The sequence below is a fragment of the Silene latifolia genome, chromosome 8 (assembly GCF_048544455.1).
Source record: "Silene latifolia isolate original U9 population chromosome 8, ASM4854445v1, whole genome shotgun sequence".
Lineage (NCBI taxonomy): Eukaryota > Viridiplantae > Streptophyta > Magnoliopsida > Caryophyllales > Caryophyllaceae > Silene > Silene latifolia.
This window is the reverse complement of record NC_133533.1, coordinates 41,872,931-41,879,004: the sequence shown is the minus strand read 5'-3', so window position 1 is coordinate 41,879,004 and position 6,074 is coordinate 41,872,931.

The window sequence follows — 6,074 nt, the reverse complement described above, 5'->3', positions numbered from 1 at the left end:
AAAGTCACTCGATCGAGTAAATCTTCCTGTACAGCGCTGGTATCCTTGCATACGCTCTGGAAATACGATAGAAAGTCTTCATCCGAGATATGGAAATCATTTTCAGCATCGGGCAGCGCGGGTTCTTCATGGGAAAAACCGCTCTTGGTCGAGCACACCTCTTCCGGTTGCCGATCATCCAACCCAGCTGTTAACCGAGCAATTTCAGATTGCAACTCAGCGACTTGAGTACCCATGTTTCTATCGTATTCAAGGATTAAGGATTTCAGCTCCGCGATTTCTTTTTTCAGTGTATCACGAGGATCCTGTTGCGGTGGCCATTGATGAGGTGGATGTGGCGGCACAACTACTACCGCATTGTGCTCAAAGAGGACCACATCCCCAAGACTTCTTCCTTTCCCAACTAGCAGGTTTCTCGGCTTGGGCTTCAAGGCGAGCAATTAGTCGGAGGAGGGCGTCATCTTGGCAAGAGGGATCGAAGGTACTCAAGCCTTCCCTTCGATAATCTCCCTCAGTAGCCTGTCTAATAAACCTGTGAGCCTATCAAAACAGCACTAAAGAAAAAGATAAGAACAGCCTCAAGGTACTTAGTCTTCCCTTGAGGCGAAAGGACAAACAAAATAAAACAGATAAAAAGCGTCGCCTCCCCGGCAACGGCGCCAAAATTTGATGCGGTCGTTTCTACACCAAAAATAAAATACCTAGAATACTGCTAACAGAAGTCAGCGGCAAGTAGGGTCGATCTCCACAGGGAGGCAAAGTTGCTATCTATCTGTCTAATTCGGTCTGTCAGGATGTCACAGGAATGGGGGTTTTGAATTGATTCAACTAAACTAGAAATTAAGGCAAGGGAAAAGAATTAACAGTAAGAGAAAGAAGTATGCTAAGAGTCGGTCCACCGTGGCAGCTATCAGATCTATTATATCAGGAATATTAAGGCGATTAGACTATTGATAAGAAGAGCTATGGTCGTCACCTTTCGGTCCTTAAACCGCCCTAGAGTGTAAACAGCTTAACTTTCGCCCTCACTGCAATACCCTATTGTAATTAAGCAAGCCTTCCCTTCCAATCTTTCGATCTAGGTCGGGGTTAACTAGAATTATTGGTCTCCTGCATGCATTTATTTGACCGGATAACAATTAAATTGCCTAATACAATTCCTATCGCAAGGCTAATCTATTTAATACAATTAAAGCATGCTACCACGGCTTCCCTAATCCTAACATACTAAGGGAATTAGCTAGACATGGGATTGGGGGAAACAAGAATAAAATAAATAATAACAATAAACATTAAAAGGAAAGAGAAAAGGGAAGAAGGAATTACTAGATTAAAAGATCCGGAAATGAATAAGAAGTAACAGTGTATAGGGAAAAGAGAAGAGCAACGTGGTCCTTTTGATTATTGAACGATTACAAATGACAACCTTTACTCCTATTTATAAGAAATTAGGAGTAGGGTTAAACCTAATTAACGAATTAAAGCTTAAAAGCCCAACCCGTCAGTGAAGCCACTCGATCGACTAGCTAAATCACTCGATCGAGTGACTTGACTCAAAAACCTGATCGATCGACTTAGAATGTTTCGATCGAGTAAATGCATAAAAAGAACTGGTCGATCGAGTAAACTAACCACTCGATCGACTTATTATTGAACCTAAAACCACTCGATCGAGTGATAAACTGCTCGATCAAATGGATATTGACTTCAGCAGCTTTGAATTCTCGTTAGTTTGACTTTGACTTGTCCTTTTAGCTCCCGAAACACCTTCACGCATCCCAAGACAGCAATATCTCCCGCTCCAAATCTACTCTTTCTCCAAATGCATGCAAAATGGACGGTAAATGGCTCGATTTCCGCTACTTTCTGGTTCATTCCTGCAAATAAGACAAAATAACCCAAAGTAGCATATTCGGGGCATTTCGTAGCGTAAACCACGATAAAAGCATAGAAATACGTGCATAAAATAGGCTAAAAAGACTATATAAAATGCACGTATCAAGAGGTGATGATTGCTTTAGTTATTCATTGTGTTCAAACGATTATACTTTTCTTGTTGCATTTGGGAGCGAATTTCGGGGACGAAATTCCTTTTAAGAGGGGTAGATAACATCGTGGTACAAACTTGCAAAAACTTCTTTAAACTGTTGCTTTGAATCTTTTAAGTGGTTACTATTTAATCTATTTAGTCTTACCAACTTTTTTTTTTCTAATCGGCTTAGTTAAAGAGCATGGTAGTAATACAGTTTTTGAGCAAACGCTTATTTTATAAGTGGCAAACATTAGTTTTATGATTGTTATAATAATGTCATGGTGACCTGTGGTAGTAGGCATGTAATAGTGTTAGTACCTTGGTGACGGTGTAATAACTTTGTAGTATACACGTTGGCGTTATTTGATGATTGCATAAGTATTGCGTGACCTTTCATGTTGGCTTGTCGCGTTACGGTTGGTGTGTGGGACGAACTTCCGGGACGAACTTCCTTTTATGGAGGAAGATTGTAATACCCGCCCTGTTAGGGACCCGTTGACTGACCTTTTGACCATGAGAGATCCTTAGTAAGGGAGATAAGGGAGATTATGTTGCCATCGTAACTCGTTACTCGACCTAGTAGAGGTCACTCGGCCGAGTAACTGTGGTACTCGACCGAGTGCGGCGTACTCAGCCGAGTATGTTCACCGAGTAACGCGTATGACAGCGTGTTAATATAAAACACGGAGGCTAAAACTCATATGTTCATTTCCACGATACATTTTATCATTTCTAAACCTAATTTCCTCTCTCTCCCAATTCTCTCATCTCTCTCTACCAATCGTGGGTTAACCTTGAACACTAATCCAGGAAGGGAGATAGTTTATGCATGGAGTCATTGATGCATTTCTATGGAATAAGTTGTTGTTTTGTTGTGCTGATGGGTTGGAGAGGTTGCACGTTATAAAGTTGGCTTGGTTGATAGTAGTGTCATTAGTTGTATTTCTTTTAATGTCATAGTTAATTCTTGTCCGTTTGTTTTTGCTGTAAATTTGTAAAGAGATATTTAATTGTTCTTTTATGGTCTATTTGATATATTTACCTCGAGAAATCGAGGTGGTAACGCCCTTACTTATTAGGGAAGGTCTTGTTAAGGCTCTTTGGCAGGTGGGGGTGTTACACCCACTCCAAGAGGGATGTGCACATTAATGACTTGAGTTGCGGAGGGACGTGTGTGGTTGACGCACAACGTATAGCAGGGGATCCGGTTGGCTTCTGGACCCGGTACCACGAGTGTGTCCCGAGTACCTTATTACGGACTGCGGTCCGACTTTTTGGTGGGCGGTGCTGCGGTGCCGTCACCGGGTTTTGGGTGCGTTTGCGCGTGTTCCGGTAACGGTATGAAGATCGTATAATACAGTCTTGTTCATATCATTTAGCATGTTGCATATTTACATATCGTGTCGTGTTTCATGTTTTATTATCGAAACTGACGTGTTTGGGTTGTGTGTAAATTGTCACCTATTTTTGGGGTGGCCTGTGTTGATCCATATGATATTTCCGATCATATGGGGAGCAGTTTGAGTATAGGTTTTGCTTGTTGACATGTTCGGGGTTCGGGCCGTGCTTTGGACTTGGAGTCGAGTTGCTTAGTTGGATGACATAGATAGTTGTTGAGTTGTACATGGCTTAGTTTACATTTGTTAATCATTTGTTCATATGTAATTCATTAAACCTGTTATTTATATAAATAGTTTCTTAGCTGTAATTCCGATTTCACCGCCTCGGGAAACCGAGATGGTAACATCCTCTCATTATCTTGGCCGGGTAAGAAGGGGGTGTTACATTTCATGTTTGGTTTAACGTTAATATTAGAGAGTATGTGTAATACCTGTCAAATTCTAAGAGTTAAGTGTCGTGTGGTGTGTGGGGAGGGTCCCTCAATTCAGTAAAGGTGGCACTCGATCGAGGGAACGGATGGAGTTGAGTTGTGCAATTGTCGTAATTGGGTAGGTCTGGGAGTGTGGTCCCTCGATCGAGTTGGGACTTTACTCGATCAAGCAACCCGGTTGGTACAACGGGTTGATTTCCTTATTTCCGACTTTCCTAAATGATGTATAATTGACCTACCTAGCTTATCTATACCTATAAATACTCCCTAAACATCGGATTATATATATTTTGCTCATTATTATCATTTATCACACACAAAACCTAATTAGAGAGAAGAGGAACGGGAGGCGCAATTCGAGAGCAATGGTCAATAAATTCATACCGTTCTTTGTAAGTTGGCCTAGATCTATACTTTTTGCCAACCCATACAAGCGTTCTAGATTAACAACGGGTCCAACCCACACAGAATCTATGATGGCAAATTGACAATGGATCTTTATACGATAGTATTGGAACTGAGCCGGGCCGGGCTAAATTGGAGATGGTCATATACTAGCAAAAATTCTGATGTACAACTAGACCTGGCAAAGCTGACCCAAGATCCGAAAATAACCCAAACTTGTCGGACCCGATATGACCCGAAACTCGAATAGACCCGACCCGACCCGAAACTTGATTGACCCAATGTTGACCCGACCCATAATTGACCCGACCCGAAATGACCCGACCCATAATTGACCCGATTCAAAATGACTTAAAGTGACCCAAAATGACCCGAAACGACAAGTACTAAGTCAAATTAATGTTATTTACACCAAATAGAGTTTCATTTGTTACAATCATCCCTTATAAATAATTAAATTTGCAAAATATTATTTTGTAATCAAAATAGTACTAACTAAAGTGTTTTAGCCATTAACCCGAAAGCGACCCAACCCAAAATGATCCATACCCGAAAATGACTCGAAACCCGAAATGACCCGACCCGATCTGAAATGTATGACAAACCCGAACTGACCCATACCCGACCCAAATGACCCATTTGCCACCTCTATGTACAACCGTTATTTCCGTGCTTTTTGGCAAAATGCGACCATTCTTTGGTAAATAGTGACTAATTTATAGTAAATAGTTTTTTTTGGTACATAATTTATAGTAAATAGTGACAAGCCTGAAGAATGGATATTTTTTAGTTATAAAAATTGGTCACTATTTAGCCAAAAACGGAAAGTCTTATTTACAACCGTTAATCTTGTGCTTTCTGGCAAAATGCGACACTTTTTGTTAAATAGTGACCAATTTATGTTAAATAGTGACAACCTTGAAAAAATGGTCATTTTTTAGTCATAAAAACGGTCACTATATAGCAGAAAATGGTCAATATTTACCCAAAGTAATCACATTATTCTTGTCGCACATGGTACCACGGTCGTATAGTAGTATTTGTGCATATAGTCCGTCTCATTGAATACGGTTACTATCCGTCACAAGCTGAAAACGGATAGTAAACCCTCTCATAAAATGCAAGTGGGAGGGCAAATTGGGGTATCCATTTCCCCCCACTTACACTATCTATTTATTTTATAAAAAGAATAATATATGTCTTCCACTTATAACAAATAGTATCCGTCTTCAACTAGAACTTGTGTTGTGCACATACTAAATCTTCCCAACATAATACTACGGACTTATGGAGTACTCCCTCCATTCAACCAATTAGTAAATTATACAACTGGTTGTATGTAGTTTATGTACAACATTTTCAATGTTGTCGAGTTTTGTTATAAAGTTGTCGAGCTTTACTAACAAAATTGTCGAGTTACAATACAAAGTTATTGAGCTTAAGAGGAATAATTATTAAACTCAATAACTTTTTAAATTAGCTCAATAACTTATAAAATAGCTCGACAACTTTGAGGCGGTTGTACAATGCTAATATTAGTAATATACAACTGGTTGTAAGATAGTATTTGTGCCATTCAACTCCACTTTACAACTTTCATTTATCACGTTTGCCAACGCAGTTTTTAGACGATAAATATCGTTAGCTGCGTGTTTGCAAATATTATAAAAGTTAGATATTTTTAATGTACTCTTGAAGACGAATCAAATAAGATCCCACATTAATATATTTTCACTTATGTATCGAGAGAAAATTGAAGTTGAATGTGCGCTTGTAAATAGTGCGCAAAAGAGAAACTTGTAAAGT